The sequence below is a fragment of the Papio anubis genome, chromosome 7, assembly GCF_008728515.1.
Source record: "Papio anubis isolate 15944 chromosome 7, Panubis1.0, whole genome shotgun sequence".
NCBI classification, from domain to species: Eukaryota; Metazoa; Chordata; class Mammalia; order Primates; family Cercopithecidae; genus Papio; species Papio anubis.
The window spans coordinates 154,927,252-154,946,437 of NC_044982.1; the positions used below are offsets into that span (position 1 = coordinate 154,927,252).

Genomic DNA, 19,186 nt, shown 5'->3' on the forward strand with positions numbered 1-19,186 from the left:
GTAGTATCTGGCCTATCAGAGACAATTACACCACACCACAGTCACAGTCCTACCTGCCTCTGAGTCCTAAGTGCAGGTTCTTAAGAAGAACAGATGGGAATCCTTCAGCGTCGTAGGGCAGGTGTGAGTCCGTGCTCCAGGCTCCAGAGACGCTTCTGCAAGCATGCTGCCCAAATCCACGTCTTTTCTGCTACTGGGAGCTCTCTCATCTTTAAAATATGGAATGCATTTCTCATATTTGGAGAAATATATTTAACTGGTGTCTCAACGTAACACTTAAAGCAAAACCCAAAAGCAGAGGGTGGGGGGTGGTGGAGAGGAGCAGCCATATCCCAGCGGAGGGGCAGAAGGAAGAGAAAGAAGGCGTCGGGAGACCTGGTCAGGCGGCTGAGCGGCAGGGGACGCAGGACAAGCAGGCAGAAATGAATGGAAAAGCTGAGAGAGGCCGAGAGGAAATTACACCGGAGGAGGCAGAGCCAAGTAATGAGCAAACATAAAAGGAAATGCCTCCCTGCTTCCTGCCCTTTCTGAAATCACCTCGAGGCAACTGACCACACATAGCCTTCCATCACAATAAAAACGGAGATCAGAAATTTCCCGGCTGTTTAGTGGTCTGCCAATGCCACACCACAGTCACCGGCCTTCACCGAACACGCCGGTGCAGGGGGAGAGAATGTGGTAACTCCTTAAGAATCTGCACGTAAACCTCAGAGGCTGGTAGGACTGTTACTATGGTGTAGTGGTCACGGTGCTGCAAGGCACGACAGGACAATTTCACAGCCATGTGCTGGAAGTGGCGGAGGGGAGGAGGACTGGGCCTCACAAGCAGATGTAGTAACCCAGGAGTGAAAAGCACACATTTACTTAACCGAAAAGTGAGCTGTAGCTTTTGGCCCTGATATTAAAATACAATAAATATCTACTGCTGAGCAGAAATCATCACAGGGGTCTGCACAGAAGGCCTGGGGAGGACCCCGCTGGCTTTGCCCCAGTAAATACAGAGCACAGACACCCCCACTGGCCAGTGCGCCCTGGGCTGGGCTGCATGCTTCCTGTTGATTTTTTGTCCAATTATGTCAATAATACATCCTCAAGGAAGGAAGTGGAGAACACACAGAAAAGAAGAAAAGAAATAACATATATCACCACCAGGAAATAACCACTGCTAATATTTTGATGTATTTGCAATCAGGCTTTTTTTTTTGTACATGTACATTATACAAAATTGGAATCCTACTGTACAGCAGGAATCTTGCTGTGTTCATTTAAAATAACAAGAGACCTTCTCCAGGCTGTTGAATATTCTTTGAAAGCATGGTTTTAATGGCCATAGAATCTGGGAATGGCATAGTATAGCCACCCTGCTATTGTTAAGATATTCAAGCTGCATCCAATTTTTAGCTCTGATAAGTAAAGCTTCAGTGAGTCTCTTTACACATAAATTTTACTGCCGTCTCCAATTTCAATATAAACCCTTAGAAAGAGGATGATTGAGTCAAAGATCACAAACATTTGTTTTCCAGAAGGTTCCATCACTTGACATTTCCTCCACTGGAGTATGAGAGTATTTATCCTCCAGCACTCACCCGTACTGAGAATAAATATTTATAAGACTCCACCAGTTTGGTGGACCCAAAAACAAAAATGAATTCTTTAAATTTGCATTTCTCTGATTACCTGTGAGGTTTGGTACTTTTCTATTTGCCTTTTATTTTTCTTCAGTGACTTGCCAACTGGAGTCCACTGCAGACTTGTTCCATTTGATGTTAATGTTTTCCTATTGATTTATGACTGCTTTTAGTATAATAGGGAAGGATTGGCAGATGGACAGCGTATGTCCTGATTTGCCAATTCTGTTGATGGTGTTTGACACACACAGGATGCTAATGGATGTGTGGTCAATTGTATCACTCTTTCCCCTTATTATGATTTCCATTGCAAGTAGAGTGTCATGGTCCTTCAGCCTGGGATCCAGACTCAGCTCCCCCACTCACTATCTCAGTGACCCTCTCTTTGCCTCAATTTCCTTGATTGAAAGTGCAGGATAATGAGAGTGCATTTAATCCATATAGTTACTATGTGGCGCCCAGCCTCAGAGATGGCCCCAATGCCCCCCACCTCCTATAACAGCATTCACATGTAACCCCCGCAGGTCCAGCCAGCAGGGACCAGGGCCTGCGAACAGCCATGGAGTGCACTTGGAGGCAGATACTCCCCAGTAGTCTCTGGAGATGACACAGCTCCAGCCAACACTTTGTGAGACCCTCAGCCAGAGGCAACCTGCAAAGCTGGGCCAAGATTCCTGGCCCACAGAACTGGGAAGTAATACACATTCGCTGCTGTAAACTGCTATGTTTAAGGGTGATTTGCTATGCAGCAGGAGATTACTAATGCATTATACATGTAAAGCACTTAGAACAGTGGCTGTGGTAGATCACATAAAAAAGGCCTAACACGTTGACAGTCCTCCCATGGAAAGAGGAAATCCTTCTCCACCTAGGGTAGCTCAGTGACTGTGTGATCTGCTCTGACCAATAGAGCTGTGGCAAACGTGAAGTCGCCTACACACAGGAGCCTGCCTCTTGCAACTCCTGAAACCCTGCTCCCTCCTTGTGAAGAAGCCCAGCCTGCTGGGGGATGAGACCACAAGGCCCATCAGCCCTGCTCACCCAGCTTGCAGACAGCCATCCTAACTATGCAGCCCATCACTCCTGCCCACCCCAGCTTACAGGCAACCATCCTAACCATGTGGCGCATCACCCCTGCCCATCCCAGCTTACAGGCCATCAACACATGACCATGAGTGAGCCCAGCAAAGACAGCCACCCAGCCAAGCCCAGCCTGCATTTCCAACCCAAATCACCCACTGAGTACGTGGTTGCTGGTGGAAGCCACTATGTACTGGAATAGTTTGTTACATAGCATTTGATACCTGATACAGCTGCCATCCTAACCATGTGGCCCATCACCCCTGCCCACTCCAGCTTACAGACAGCCATCCTAACCACGTGAGGCCATCAACGCACGACCGACCATGAATGAGCCCAGTGAAGACAGCCACCTACCCAAGCCCAGCCTGCATTTCCAATCCAAATCACCCACTGAGTAAGTGGTTGATGGTAGAAGCCACCACACTCTGGAATAGTTTGTTACACACCATTTGATACCTGATACAGCTGCCATTATTACTACTATTATTGTCTTGGGATCCGTTACATGGTCATACATATTTCTTAACAGTGTATTTATGCTTTTACTTTTTAACTAACCCACAGGAAACTTATTTTTGTATATGATATTAGGTGAGGACCAAACAATGTTTTGCCACACAGCCAGTTCTCCTTTCTCCATAAAACTGCAACATCTTGCTTTCATATATTAGAATCCAGAGCAGGGGCTCCCAACCCCCAGGCCACAGACCAGTGTTAGTCCATGGTCTGTTAGGAACCAGGCCACACTGCAGGAGGTGAGCAGTGGGCAAGTGAGCGAAGCTTCATCAGTATTTACAGCTGCTCCCCATTGCCTGTGTCACCACCTGAGCTTTGCCTCCTGTCAGATCAGCAGCAGCATCAGATTCTCATAGGAGCATGAACCCTATTGTAAACTGTGCATGTAAGGGATCTAGGTTGTGGCTCCTTATGAAAATCTAATGCCTGATGATCTGTCACTGTCTCCCATCATTCCCAGATGAAACTGTCTAGTTGCAGGAAAACAAGCTCAGGGCTCCCACTGATTCTACATTATGGTGACTTGCATAATTATTTCATTATACATTACAATGTAATAATAACAGAAATAAAGTGTACAATAAATGTAATGTGCTTGAATCATCCTGAAACCATTCCCACCCCCTCCCCATCCATGGAAAAAGTGTCTTCCATGAAACCAGTCCCTGGTGCCCAAAAGGCTGGGGACTGCTGATGTAGAGAATCTGGGGATATCATTTCTAGTGATCATTTCTATTGGTATAGTATTAATAGTCAATCTTGACCCAATACCGTACAGCTGGTTTGTTTTCATTTTGTCAGGATAATACTGCATGTTCTTTCTACTGAGGCATGGCAGCAGAAATGCTCACTAATCTGACTGCATGGAAGAGGAGGGGTAGTGAAGTTGCTGGGGCAGGTGCAGGAGGAGAGGGAGAGCAGCAACAGGAATCAAGACACAGTCACAGTCACCGTCACCAAAGGGGTGGGGATGACCTCAAGGCTATTTTTTGTCTGAAACAGAAACAAAACCTGCCCTAACTTTCTAAGTCAGTCAGCTGCCAAATTCCACAAGCTCATTCTGAGCAGGGCACTAGGCCCTGTGAAGGGGTTGGCAAGGTGCAAGGAGCACGTGGAAAGACAGTGCCCCCTCCCAGGTGTTCACAGCCTTAGACGGGAGACAGTGCCACCTACAAAACCCTGGAGAAAATATGTATAAACCAAGAAGAACACAAATTAATATAACACAAATAACACAGAATGGAAGGAGCGCTTAGAAGCCCCACAGGTCAATCATGGACGGCTACTTGGAGGAAAGTTTTCAGATCCTGAGGAACAAGATCAGCAAAGAGGGGTGTGTGCAAAGGCAGGAGGCTGGAACACGTAATTCATGTGGACTCATCAGTTACTTGGTTAGTATAAAAAGTCTAAACAGGTACACTATGCAGTGAGGCTGATGAAGGCATAGGGGCCAATCTGATGGAAGATCTTCAATGTTAGGTCTGGTCTTCAAAAGAAATGAGCAAATGATGTGTGTTTTTAGGTAATGAGAGTAAGAAACTACAGGTTGTGTACCTTCACAGGGCCCCGTGTTCTTGACACGGTTCTGTGACGTACGCAACATTCCCAAGCAGCTCCAGCAGAAGGAACTGCCTTCCCTAGAACTCTCAAAAAGGAGCACGACTTCCCAAAGGAAAGGAAGCACAGAAGCTGGCATGGTTCCCAGGGGAAGATGCCTGAGAGGCCAGCCGGACCCCAGCCCTCTCGCACATCTAGTCGGAACGTCCCTGCCCCCATCGTCACTTGGTGCAGAGCAGGCACGGGCCAGCTAAGAAAATGACATCTTTGCTTATTTTCAAATTGTACTGAGTATCAGCTTTGAGCCTCAACGTTTAGAAATGAAAACACAAGCATGAGCACGGTCCTGGTCTAAGGATCCATCCACAGCTCTCAGGACAGCCACGTCTTCCGTGTCCCCTGCAGAGCCTCCCATGGTGGCAAGGGGCTGCACTGTGCAGGAGAGCAGGCCTGGTGCCTGCTGGAAAGAGGCATCACGAGAGACAGGCACTTGGGGCAGAGGCTCAGCTGCAGTCACAGCAGCCCTGAGCCTCGCATAGGGCCTGTCCTGCCAGTGCTGGCACCTGCTGCCAGGGCCCAGTTATACTGCCTGTTCCTTTGGCTGTGTTAATGAGGGCCTCCTAACCAGCAGTGGAGGCCTCTCGCTTCCCCATTGGCATGAAGCTGCTAAGTGTGCCCCAAAACAGTCAAAAGTGTCACATGGGAGAGACATACTCAAGAGAAATGAAACTTCTGCTGCTCCTTGGGTTCCAGATTTGCAGTCTGATTCTGCTTGCCTCCATCAAGGACCACACGAACCCCAAACTCCATACAAGAACACTGCAGGCCAGTGGGAACCTACTGCCCGTAGCCTGCAGGATGAGGCGCGGCTTCCTCACACCTGAACCAAGAGCACCAGCTGTCTCAGCCCACAGAGCCCAGGCCTGGCAAGGAGCTGGAGCCTGTATTAGTCAGGTCTCTCCACAGAAACAAAACTGACAGGACACATCTATCAGAGGAAATGCGTTACAGGAATTGCCTCACACAATTACAGAAGCTGAGAAGTCCTATCATCTGCTCTCTGCAAGAGGAAGACCCAGGAAAGCTAGCATGTCAGTCAGTGTGAGTCTAAAGGCCTGAGGACAGGGTCCAAAGGCCCAAGAATCAGCAGCACTGATGTCTGAGGGCAGGAGACAATGAATGTCCCAACTCAAGTAGAGACAGCAAATTTGCCCTTCCTGTGCCTTTCCTGATCTGTCAGATATCCCACAGGCAAGGGATGCATGCCCACACTGGAGGATGTGCCCACACTGGCGGATGCATGCCCACACTGGCGGATGCATGCCCACACTGGCGGATGCATGCCCACACTGGAGGATGCATGCCCACACTGGCGGATGCATGCCCACACTGGAGGATGCATGCCCACACTGGAGGATGCACACTGGAGGATGCATGCCCACACTGGAGGATGCATGCCCACACTGGAGGATGCATGCCCACACTGGGATGCATGCCCCACATAACGAGAGCAGATCTTCTTTCCTCCGGTACCAACTCATTGAATGCTTATCTCCTCCTGAAACACCCTCACAGACACAACCAGGAATAATGTTTTACCAGCACCCCTAGCCCAGGCAAGCTGACACAGAAAATTAACCATCACGGAGCCTCAGGCACAGTAGAGAAGCAATCCTGAGCCCACCAAGCCCTCTACCCAACCCCTTCAGCTCTTCTCACAGTCACCCTGCCCCTCATCCCAATTTGGGGGCTTCCGATCCCTGCCCTGGACTTGGAGGTGACCCAGGAACGATGCACTTGAGATGAGCCAAAGTCAGGTCACGCCTCCTCTGGATCCTCAGTTGACCCAACTTCTCCAGCACCATAATGTCAAACAATCATAGCTAACGGTACATTTTTATATGAAAAGGGAGGATTCTCTGCTGAGGATAACACATGCTTTAACACAAACATTTTTTCTGGATTGTACTCATGTTCACTTTCAGCAGAATACATCTCCTCTGACTCTTCAGGAAATCATTCCCTTTCTTTAATGGGGTAGTACTTTTTCCATGGACTCCTTGGTACATTTTCTCAGTTTGCTTTTCCTCACATGAAGGAGACTCATCCAGAGCCAGGGCTTGCTAATGGCAGGCGTGGATTCAGCAGGTGTCCCCACATGTTCCCAGGCGCAGAGCGAGAGGAACAGACCCAATCCCCAGGGCAGGCAACCTTCACCCAGGCCAGCTGCCACGCAGGGTTGACAAGGGATTTTTTTGCACCCACTGACTCTTTCTCCCACCCATCCAATCAACAGGGGTCCCAAGAAGCTAAGATTTCCATCATTTCCTGCTGCGGGGCTCAGCCAGCCTCCCGCACCACTCCATGTGTCCCTAGGCAGACTATCAGTCCTGGTCCTTCTGGTCAACCCAGCTGTTTCTTAAAAAGAGACCTTCAAAGATGGGGTGGAAGGACAGGCATCTGGCCCATGGCCTGTGAAGAAGTGGCAGCTCTATGAAATCATTGGGGTGACACTTCCTGGGAGGGGACAGTGAATTCCATCGTCTGCCCTGAGGACAGGCACTCTTCTCTAGGGGGCAACGTAAGCAAGGCCAGTTCCACCATCCTCATAGATTACTTCTCACCCTTACTATAAGAGGCCTCATTTCTCCAGTCTTCACAGGTACAGTATTTTAATCCAACTAGAAGTTGTACATGATGTTATATAAAGATTATCGCCAACAGCCAGTTATTATCCCTAATCCCCTCAGAGACTAACTACATTGACATTCAGAAAGGTTAGGTGACTGCAGGGTTGAAAGCCAGGAGGGAGTGAAGCCGGGGTTTGCACAGCGCCTTGGCCTTCTCCTGTGAGCCCCACGTGCAGCAAAACCTTGGCCCAGGAAGCCCACGGGCTCCCTTCTCACACTCTGTGTGGGGAATCCAACCTCTGGGAGGTAACTCTTCCATTAACACAACTTCTAATTCAATTAATTACTTGACTTGATAGGTTAGTTCCCTTTGTTACTACAAACACCACTACCTGCAAGCTATGGTAATATTATCAGGCTTCATTAAAAGTTATCAAGTAATTTACTTTCTAATAGAGGTATAAACACCTAAACACAGCTATTTCAGGCCAGATGAGGTGGCTTACACCTGAAATCCTAGCGTTTCTGGAGGCCAAGACAGGAGGGTTGCTTGAGGTCAGAAGTTCAAGACCAGCCTGGGCAACACAGCAAGACCATGTCACAACAAAAAACATTTTTAAAAATAGCTGGGTGTGGTGGTGCGTGCCTGTAGTTCCAGCTACTCGAGATGCTAAGGCACGAGGATCCTGTGAGCCCAGGAGCTCGAGGCTGCAGTGAGCCATGACAGCACCACTGCCCTCCAGCCTGGGTGACAGAGCAAGACTCTATCTCTTAACAACAACAAAGACAGCTATTTCAGACTAAACGTTTAACTTTAAAAATACGAAACAACGTATGTCTCAGTTACAATTCTTAAATCATCATGTCTGCCTGAGTGCCGTGGCTCATGCCTGTAATCCCAACACTTTGGGAGGCCGAGGCGGGTGGATCACCTGAGGTCAGGAGTTCGAGATCAGCCTGGCCAACACGGTGAAACCCCATCTCTACTAAAAATACAAAAATTAGCTGGGCGTGGTGGCGCGTGCCTGTAATCCCAGCTACTTCGGGAGGCTGAGGCAGGAGAATCACTTGAACCCAGAGGTGGAGGTTGCAGCAACCCGAGATCGCGCCACTGCACTCCAGCCTGGGCGACAGAGTGAGACTCTGTCTCAAAAAACCAAACAAAACAACAACAACAACAACAACAACAAACCCCACAATTCTTAAATCATCATGTCTAACTGGAGTCAAGTCATTAACACATTTGAGAAATTTAGCAATGACAAAAAGACGATTAGGATTCTTCTAAGCTAACAATTCCAAATTCTAACTAGAAAACCAAATGTTCTGGCTTACCGCCACAACAGAGAACAACTTCCAAGCCACTATCACCTCCTTTCCAATTAGTAAGCCATTGGTGCTGTGAATAAAACCTAGAAGTCAATTTTCTACGAACTCTAGCAGGAAAAAAAGTGATTCAGTTTTACAGTTATCTTCTGACCTGTTTTCAGTCTTCATGTAACAAAAAACTTGTCAAGTTACAACTTTCTTATAGTGCCTCATTATAGAACACTTATTCTATACAAATGGGATTTTCTCAAGACAATAACTACGGCATCAACACGAGGATGCCTGTAAGACATCCATATTTATCTATTTTCATGGCTGTTGGACATGCCCGACACTATCCCATTTTGTAAATGTATTGCCTTGCTCTGTGTGATGGTTGTGATAAATGCATTGTCACAGAAAGCCTCCATGACTCTTACTTCCCTTCATTTTATAAATGCCAAGTTTATTTAAATCTACTGTCACATGACTTTGTTAACCAAACACAGCTATTGAAATGGTGTTCTAAAGCAATGCTTCCATCAGTATCAACACATCAGAAAACACGAGTTGCTTCTCAAAACAATTTCTGATGGCCCGAAACATCCCAATATTTTGCTCAAGAAAGGTAATTTTTCATTGAGGGTGCCATTGTTTTTTTTACTATGATAAAATACACAGAAAATAAAATTTTCCATTTTCACAAGTTTTATATATATATATATATATATATATATTTTTTTTTTTTTTTTTTTGAGATGGAGTCTTGCTCTGTCACCCAGGCTACAGAGCAGTGGCACGATCTCAGTTCACTGCAAGCTCTGCCTTCCAGGTTCAAGCGATTCTCCCTCCTCAGCCTCCCGAGTAGTACAGGCACCTGCCACCTCACCTGGCTAATTTTTGTATTTTTAGTAGAGATGGGGTTTCACTATCTTGGCTCTGCTGGTCTCGAACTCCTGACCTTGTGATCCACCCACCTTGGCCTCCCAAAGTGCTGGGATTACAGGTGTGAGCCACCATGCCTGGCCATCATTTTCACCAGTTTTTAAGTGTACGATTCAGCAGCATTGAGTACATTCACTGTGTTTGCAACCATCACCACCACCTATCTTCAGAACGTCTTCCCAGACTGAAACTCTGTACCCACTGAACAACTCCCTGTTCCTCCCTACCCCCATCCCTGCCAACCACCATTCTACTTTCTGTCTCTGTGGGTTTGACTACTCTATGTCCCTCATATAAAGTGAAGTCATCCAGTTATTCATCCTTGTGTGACTGACTTATTTCACTCAGCACCATGTCAAGGTCCATCCATGTTGCAGCACATGTCAGAATCTCCTTCCTTTTTAAGGCTGAGTAATATTTCATGACAGGTGTAAACCACATTCTGTTTACCCATTCTTCCATCAATGGACACGTGCATTGCTTCCACGTTTTAGCTATTGTGTGTCATGCTGCTATGAACATGGATATGCAAGTATCTCTTTGAGCCTCTGCTTTCCATCCTTTGAGTATATATACCCAGAAGTGGGACTGCTGGATCACATGGTAATTCTGTTTTAATTTTTTGAAGAACCACTATTCTCATTTGTTCAGTGGCTCACACCTGTAATCCCAGCACTTTGGAAGGCTGAGGCGGGCAGATCACCTGAGGCCAGGAGTTTGAGACCAGCCTTGTTAACATGGTGAAACTCCATTTCTACTAAAAATTAAAAAAAATTAGCCCAGTGTGGTGGCACCCACCTGTAATGCCAGTTACTCAGGAGGCTGAGGCAAGAGAATCGCTTGAACCCAGGAAGTGGAGGTTGCAGTGAGCCGAGGTCACACCACTGCACTCCAGCTTAGGCAACAAGAGCGAAATTCCAACTCAAAAATAATAATTATAATAATACAATTAAATTCCTCAAGATGAAAACAAAAGTGATGGCCAAGTGTCTGGTGTACTCTGCAAGTTCTGAGAACCACTGGGAGTCCCATCGCAACTTTTTCAGCAAACGAATACTCTCTCTGGGCATGACCCCTGTGTCCAGAGGACAGTGTCAGCCCAACTAGGCTCTGGGCAAGTGGCTGCAGCTTATCACAGAAAAAAGAAATTCCAACCAATGAGAATCCTCTACAATAAAATCAGAGACAGACTCCTAAGATATGTAGTTTCTATTCCTGTTGATAGTTTTTTAAAAAAATGAAGGGTAGGAAGTTCTAGTTAATAGTGATAACTGGATGTTGTGCACCTACCTCTCTCCTCCCTCCTGAAACCTCCCAGGTGTAGACACACACGGACAAGGAGATGGGGAGGTGCCTCCAGGGGTAGGAGAGTCCAACAGCCTTTTCAAAGCCTTAACATGGACAAAGGAACGGTGACTGAGATGGCAGGTACATGGAGGGGGATGAGGAGGCTCAGGCCGATTCCCCTGCAGAACTCGGGAGCCTGTGGGTTGGAGCCACGGGGGCTCCAGGAGGCAGGCTGCAGAGACACCCACCAGGCTGAAAACCAGGGGTTGGAAAGAAGGCTTAGCCCAGCCGCCTCCGCCTGTCTCATGAAGCACTGTGACCACACACCTCAGAGGATACCGAAATCCAGTCGCTGGAGAGAGTACCAGGAAAGGTCCAGCGGCTCAGGGCTGAGTTTGGCAACCGACCTTCACCTGGTCCAGGGGCTGCTTGGGGGATAGGAGTTTTCTAAAACTGGGCATGTGGCTGCACAATTATACAATGTATTAAAAAACCACTGAGCTATAGATTTACAATAGGTGAATAGGACAGTCTGTAAATTATACTGCAACAAAACTTTTAAAATGCACAGATGAGAGACAGAGAGAGATAGAAGTAACCAAAATACCAAGGTACTATCAACTGGCAAGTTTTTGATTATTTTTTCCTGCTACCCAACAAAATATGAGTCTGAGAACAAGATAAGGTGAATTATTTTTAAAAATAAGAAATGATTTCCTTGTGACACAGCAATCCCACTTCTGGGTACATACCCCAAATAACTAAAAGCAGGAACTCGAACAGATACCTGTGCACCTATGTTCATAGCAGGATTACTCACAGTAGTGGCATGATGGAAATAACCCAAATGTCCATCAATGATTGAACGGATACACAAAATGTGGCATAGACACACCGTGCAATATTATTTTGCTATAAATAGGAGGGAAATATTGACACATGCTCCAACATGGATAAACCTCGAGGATGTTATGCTGAGTGAAATAAGCCAGCCACGAAACAACACCTACTGCAAGATGCCACTCATATGAGCTGCCCAGAGTCATCGAATTCATTGAGATGGAAAGGAGAATGTGGGGGTTCCAGGGGCTAGGGAGAAGGGAGATCATGTTCAATGGGGACCATTTTAGTTGAGGAAGAGGGAGTCTTCCGGAGATGGATTGTGGTGGTGGCTGCACAGCAATGAGAATGTACTTCATGCCACTGAACCGTACTCTTATCTTAAAAATGGCTAAGACAGTAAATGTTATGTTATAGATATTTCACCATGATGTATAAAAAAAAGATAAGGAATGCTATTTTTGCCCAGAAAAGAATAAAGGAAAAGAGGGACAGCTGAGAAATGTGGAAGTGGGTGTCCCTGCAACTGGGGGCACCTGCACAGCGTGAGGCAAGAACAGCCACTTTCATTACCAGCTTCTCAACACAATTTCACTTTGACTCTGTTGTACACCAGACAGATTTTTAAGCATTAATTTTAAAACATGATGGAGAGTGGTGGAGATGAAGAAAAAAGTCAAATCATGGAAGCTACACACCAATAAGCCCGATGTCAATCACGGGCCATATCTGAGAGGGGATTATCAGAGCAGAAGGCTCGTGAGTACTCCAGGAAGCAAGTGGTAGGCCAAACGCATCCCGTTTTCTCTTTTAATAAGGTTATGAGGTCGGCATATTAGAGGAATGCTACGCAGATGAGGGCCTTCATTTCAGCAAGAAGTTAACACAGTCTCTCGCGGGCCCTGTGAAGAGGAGGCGATGTGGAGACCCCCGGGCACGGAGACCGCTCACGGCACAACCTCGGAACTGCAGGAGCAGCTGGTCCAGCCACAGAGCTCTGGCCCCGCCTGGATGCAGGACGGGGAACTTGTTTAAAACAGGCTGACAACATCGGGCCTGTACCCTCAGAGGCGAGCCTCCCAATCGACATGAGATCATCTCAACAGGCTGGAATGCTAACTTCTAAAGCGAACAGATGAATTTACCGGTGTTACAAATGTTCTGCATTTGGGGACCACAGTTCATTAACTGCCATGAGCCGCAGGCCACAGCGGAGAGGAAAGAAGCATGGGGCTTTAGAGGAGCAGTCCCTTCACCTGAGGCAGTGACGATGCAGGTGGGAGCTGCCCAGGCCATAGTGAAAACCACCCAATGTCTGCCCCCGACAACCCCCACTCAGCGCCGGTGCCACGTCCAAAGTGACAAGATGCCCAGAAGCCACCAGATGAAAACTGGGTGACCAGCCTTCAAATGTGCAAGGAGGAAAAAGAGCTACGCAGGGAATGGGGTGCAGAAGTGGTTTTCTCCATTTGCAGGACTTCAATGTTGGAAGGAAAGTAAGGACATTTCTTGGTTTTCCAGGAAGAGCCAGGGAAACAGAATCACTGTCCAAAAATAGATTCGGCTCTAGTTAGAGCTGCCTGACAACTGAGCCGCGTGACACGGCACGCTCCCCATCCCCAGCTCAGGGAATCAGAGTGCCCACACATCAGGAATGCCACCGAAGGACTGTGCACTCTGCAGAGGACTGACTTAAATGGACCATAAACACCTTCTAATACCCTACAGTAAAAGAGTAACAGCTGTGAAAACAACAACTTCCATTTGCTAAGTCCTGACCACAGCCAGGCAATACTGGATGTACTCTAAAAGCTTCCTGACTCTGATTCTTTGATTCCCAAATTGTATGGTCCATTATAAATATAATCAACAATCAAACCCCCAAAAATAAAGGTATTTCATATAAATCATTAGCTCTTTGAGATGACAGTTATAAATAATTTTATGGTTCTTTGAAAGGAAGAGTTATCAAGTTTATAATAAAAATTGCCTAACGCTAACATTTAATTAGTCCTAATACCTGACCAGCTTCTTTCGAGATGTCAGGGTATGCCTAACAATGTTCAGATTTGATAAAGTCTCGAGGAAGCAGATAGCTCCTTTGTTTGCGGCCTGGGATCTGGCATTGCTAAAGCTAGACTGGGCCAGGCCTGGCTCTGCCAAATACTGATGAACTGCTAGGTTCATTCATTTATCCAACAAATATTTACTGAGTGCCAGTCATGTGTCAGGTGCTGTTCTCTGTACCTGCAGAGAGGGCAACCAGCCCCTGAGGCTGGAAGAATATGGTTTGAGGATCAGGAAAACCAAGATGATGGCATGATGGAGCGAGGCATGAGTTCAGCAAGAAGGGCCAGGGAGAGCAGCTCCGAGCACCAGTGCCTCAAAGAGCAGGTTAAAGAAGAAAGGAGGGGAGGGCAAGAAAGCAATGAAAGAGACTACATAAGAGAACAATGAGGTGTGCTTTATGTTTCTGTCACGGTCACTCTGGCTGCTGGGTGGAGATGGTCAGAAGAGAGGCAGGAAAGACAGAAAAGAGACCAGCCAGCAAGGAAGACACTGCAGCCCCCAGGGGAGGGCCCAGGTGAGGACGCTGCAGCCCCCAGGGAGTGGTCCAGGGACGCAGCCCCCAGGGGAGTGGCTCCAGGTGAGATGCTGCAGTCTCTCAGGGGAGGGCCCAGGTGAGGGACGCTGCAGCCCCCAGGGAGGGGCCTAGGGAGGACGCTGCAGCCTCAGGGAGGGAGGACGCCAGACTCTAGGGACGGGCCTTAGGACGCTGCAGTTCTTGTGGGGAGGGGCCCAGGTGGATGCCAGAAAGCCCTAGGATGCTGCTGCTCCCAGGTAAAACCCGAGTTCCCCCAGAGGAGCAGCAGCAGGGGTGGAGGGAGGGAAGCCAGCCTGGGTGTGTCCTGCAGGCAAAGCGATGGGCAGGGCTAAAGGGAAAGGAGAAATCGAGATGCCCCTCAGGCTTCAGGAGTGAACAGTGGACAAGAAGGGAAGCCACGTTTTGAAGATGTGCTTAGGTGGTGTTCCACCCAAAGTTCAAATCCAAGTCACTGCCAACATGCAACCTGCCAGACTCGTGGTTTGTTCATCCATCAGTAAACAGGGATGGATAAAGGCAGAACATGCCTGTTCCCTTCAGAAACTAAACGGCTAGAATAAAGTACCGTTCCATTTCCAGGGTGGCTCGGCTAAAATGCCAAGGTAATGGCCACCTGAGCATTCGATGGGAACACAGTGGGAGATGCAGGTGAAGAGGATGCTTTTGAAGGCTGCAGTGCTTTGTGGTTGGGCTGTCCTAGTTATAGGCCCTTCCAAGGCTGTGTCAAAGAGATTCAATGCACAGAGACCACCCGGTGAAACTACCACACCCCCCTGCTTTCATCACATCACTCAGAGGAACACATGTTACTCTGAAGAAGTTGAACATCCGTAGCCCAATTAAGACCATCTATGGCCAGGCACGGAAGGCATTGTCCAGCTCTGTTCCCCTTCCAGACTGGCCTTTCTGCAGCATGACTTACCAGCCTTCAATCACACTCTGTTTCCGCTCCCCTGTGCCTAACTAGGGGTACCCACAACACACTGCCCTTCTCTGTTATCCACCGGATGAACCCCGCCCAGCAATCACGGCCAGCTCCAGTTCTGCCCCTCCCTGAAGCCTCTTTTCATTGTTCCTGCCTCCAGATGCCAAACAAACCGCTGCCTAAAGACCTTGCACCAGAGTGCAGGGCTCACTGCTCTTTCTCCTGTGAGCAGATGGTACGGGCTGGACGGAACACAAGCTGCTTGAAAGCAAGATCATCATGCGTTGTTTTAATTCCCCTAAAGAACCTAGGACAGTGTTTCCAATTCTGGGAGCACCCTCCCTCCAATAGTGATCGATTGTAAAGCCATAAATATTTCTAAATGTATACTGCACATAATTAAGAAATTCCAAGACAGCAAATATTCATTTTATAAGCTGGTTCTGGGGGTGGGATCTAACTTGCATCACTAGACCACCAATGGTACCTAAATGCGAGTGATTAAGAAAAGACAGGCTGGAGATGGTGGCTCATACCTGTAATCCCAGCACTTCGGGAGGCCAAGGTGGGTGGCTCACTTGAGGTCAGGAGATCAAGACTAGCCTGGCCAACATGGTGAAACCTCATCTCCACTAAAAATACAAATGTTAGGCACGGTGGTGGGTGCCTGTAATCCCAGCTACTCGGGAGGCTGAGACAGGTGAATTGCTTGAACCCAGGAGGCAGAGGTTGCAGCGAGCCGGGGCTGCGCCACTGTACTCCAGCCTGGGCAACAAGAGCAAAACTCTGTCTCAAAATAAGGAAAGAAAAGAAAAGAAAAGACAGATAATCCAAATGAACATTTGCAGAGTTGATTAAACTAGCAAAGCTTTAATAGTGTCTGAAGTTGCTTTTCAATTATTATTTGGATGCATTTTTGTTAAACTTCTGAATATGATTTTAAAATATAGTTCTAATCATTAGCCAATAAGTATATTTTTAAAAATTATATGACAATTAAATCTGTTTTGAAACTGTTGAAAATTTTCTTACGTAACCCCAGTTTTCAGGGCTTCAAGCAACTGTGGAGCTACAAAAAGAAATATTGATATGATTTTTAAAAAATTTCTCCCAGCGTAAGGTAACACTCACGCAAAACCTGCACAAAGGCCACAAGAGCAGCCCCATGCAGCCGAATGCAGTGGCCTTTCTTCCCTGGGACTCTGGCTCAGGATGAGGCTGGAAGACCATCTGAGGTGGTTCCACCCCATCCCAGTAGCCCCCTTCCACAAATGCGGATACATGCATCCACCAATGGATGAACCTCGAGGACATGGTGCTGAGGGAAGTACGCCAGTCACAGAGGACGAACCCTGCGGAATCCCGCTTCTTTTTTGTTTTGTTTTGTTGCTTGCTTGTTTGAGACAGAGAGTTGCTCTGTCACCCAGGCTGGAGTACAGTGGCGTGATCTGGGCTCACTGCAACCTCCACCTCTGGGGTTCAAACAATTCTCCTGCCTCAGCCTCCTGGGTAGCTGGAATTACAGGCGCCCACCACCACGCCCAGCTAATTTTTGTATTTTTAGTAGAGATGGGGTTTCGCCATGTTGGCCTGGCTGGTCTTGAACTCCTGACCTCCAAGTGATCCAGCCGCCTCGGCCTCCCCAAGTGCTGGGATTACAGGCGTGAGCCACCGCGCCCGGCCCCATGATTCCACTTCTGTGCAGTACCTGGAGTAGTCAGATTCACAGAGAAGTAGAGTGGTGGTTGCCACGGCAGGGGAGGGGAAACAGGGAGTTGGTGTTGAATGAGTACAGAGTTTCAGCTTGGGAAGATGAAAACGTTATAGAGATGGATGGTGGTGATGGCTGAGCAACAGTGTGAACGCACTCAATGCCACTGAGCTGTACACTTAAACACGGTTAAGACGATCAGTTTCACATATGTGTATTTTACCACAATTAAACATTTTTTAGTAAGTTAATTTAAAAAAAAAAAGTCTCCCTTCCAGCTCCAAAGGATACCTTCGACACAGCCTCCTGGAAGGAACCCAGCAGGTCCCCGTGTAAGACTCCGATTAAAGTTGCAAACTACCACCTCCATATTTCTATCTATAGTTGAATTTTCTTTACCACTAAAGAAGTACTTTTGTCTCCTTTTCCAAATTCAGTGTCCCTGGGTCATCAGAAGTAGGAGCTAAAACCACTGATTTTTTGACAGGCAAGCCACAGAGGTTCAATATCATGTATGTTCGACACAGCTTTAAAAACCACAGAATAGATTTCTTTAAATCACTACAGGAGCCCAAGACAAGATCAAAGAATGGATCCCAAATTAACTGAAAATCTTCATACACATACCACAGACAGTCACAGCGTGTGTGTGAACACGGGCAGGATCCAGCAAAGCCACTCGAGGTGGACAGAGGGGCTGCTCGGTGCCCCCCACTGCCGCGTTTGTTCTGTTGTGTGGTTGAGCATCCGGAGGGTCCGCAGGCAGTGCCAGTCCACTGAGGTCACAGGTGAAGCCCACAGGCCCTGGGCCCTGCCAAGGGCTACAGGACACCTGTCAATCAGCAGGTGAGAGTACATTGACCCGCTTCATCTCAGGGAGCCTCCTGCCAGCTCCCTTGCAAACTTCATTCAGCTCACGCCTCCCTCCTTCCTGCCCAGTTCACCTCTGTTGCAATCCAAGGCAGACAAATGCTTGTCACTCGGACGACCAGGCCCATCCTTCACCGCGGCTGCCGCTACTAATCAACCATGGGGTCTTTTCCAGGGAAGCCCAGACATACTTCGAAATCCTTCCCAGTCTTCCGAACACTGCCAGAAGCCACAATCAACTGGCCAGCATTGGCAGACGAGGTGATGCCTGTGACTCTTCCACGGCACCCTGAGAGCGGCCAGCTCGGGGCTCATGCTGCTGGAGGACACTCTGCCTTCAAGATATCTGAGATGAGGCAGTCCCTCAAAGATATGCTAGCCCTGACAGTGAGCAGTTCCTCCTTGATTCTCTTCTAGATTAATTTTTTAATTGGTAATTAATGTTCATTCCTTAATACCAAGTCACAATTAAAAATTGCTCCAGTCACAGTCATTTGACAAACGTCATGCCTTGTTTCACATTAGCAGCCACTATTACAGGTGATCACTACACCCACTCAAAACACTGACTATGGCTCCAAGTGGCTCTGCTCAGTAAACGGAGGTGGGGCATTGGAATTACTCGACATTTTCCTGCCGACTCCCGGATTCATCAAGCAGAGCGCAGCCCAATGCACTGGTTTTTGACAGTGCCCCACAGAGCCCCAGAGGATCTAGGGGACAGTTCATGGTCCTGGGTGGGGAGTTGCTAGGTGGAGAGGGTTGCAATGCCTGGGCCCCGCCTTCATTCAGATCAACTCCATTTCCACATACTGAGCTTCCTCATAAGATGTCATTGGCAGAAAAGGCTCCATCACTAAGGGTAAAAACGTTTCCCAGCTGTTGGCTAGTGCATTGTGCAGAGAGGGAACGTGCACATGGAAAAAGCTCCAAGAAGGACTTCTGACCACCCAGGGGCCCCTTGAGCTGCAGGGGCAGCCAGCATGGACTGGGGTGTGCTACAAATAGAAAGTGAGGGCACAGGTGGTTGAGAGTAGGCACAGGAGAGAACAGAAAGACAAGCACAGAAAACAGAGAGATCCCGAGAGGTGTCAGGATAGCAGAGAGGCAGGACGGCAGCTACAAAGGGGAAGGAAGGGCTGGCAGATCCCTAGGAATAAAGGGAGTTGCAAAGCTCCAAGCCAATGCTCACCAGAGCCCACATGCCCACCATAACCCACACAGCAGCATGGAAGCCACGGGCCACAAGAGGCAGCACACATGCACCAGGGCAATACGTAA

At 47.9% G+C, this 19,186-nt stretch overlaps 1 protein-coding gene across 2 annotated transcripts in view; it reads right to left on the bottom strand.

Annotated features, from left to right (window-relative positions):
- Positions 1-19,186, bottom strand: part of FAM189A1 (family with sequence similarity 189 member A1) — a 442,551-nt gene that overhangs the window by 310,774 nt on the left and 112,591 nt on the right. Inside the window, exon 1 of one of the 2 annotated variants that reach the window (XM_031668870.1) lies at positions 54-3,612. The exons of the other annotated variant lie outside the window; for it this stretch is intronic. The gene's annotated coding sequence lies outside the window, so the exon portion shown is untranslated. Of the gene's footprint in view, positions 1-53; positions 3,613-19,186 lie in introns of those variants that run through there. 2 annotated transcript variants of the gene reach the window in all.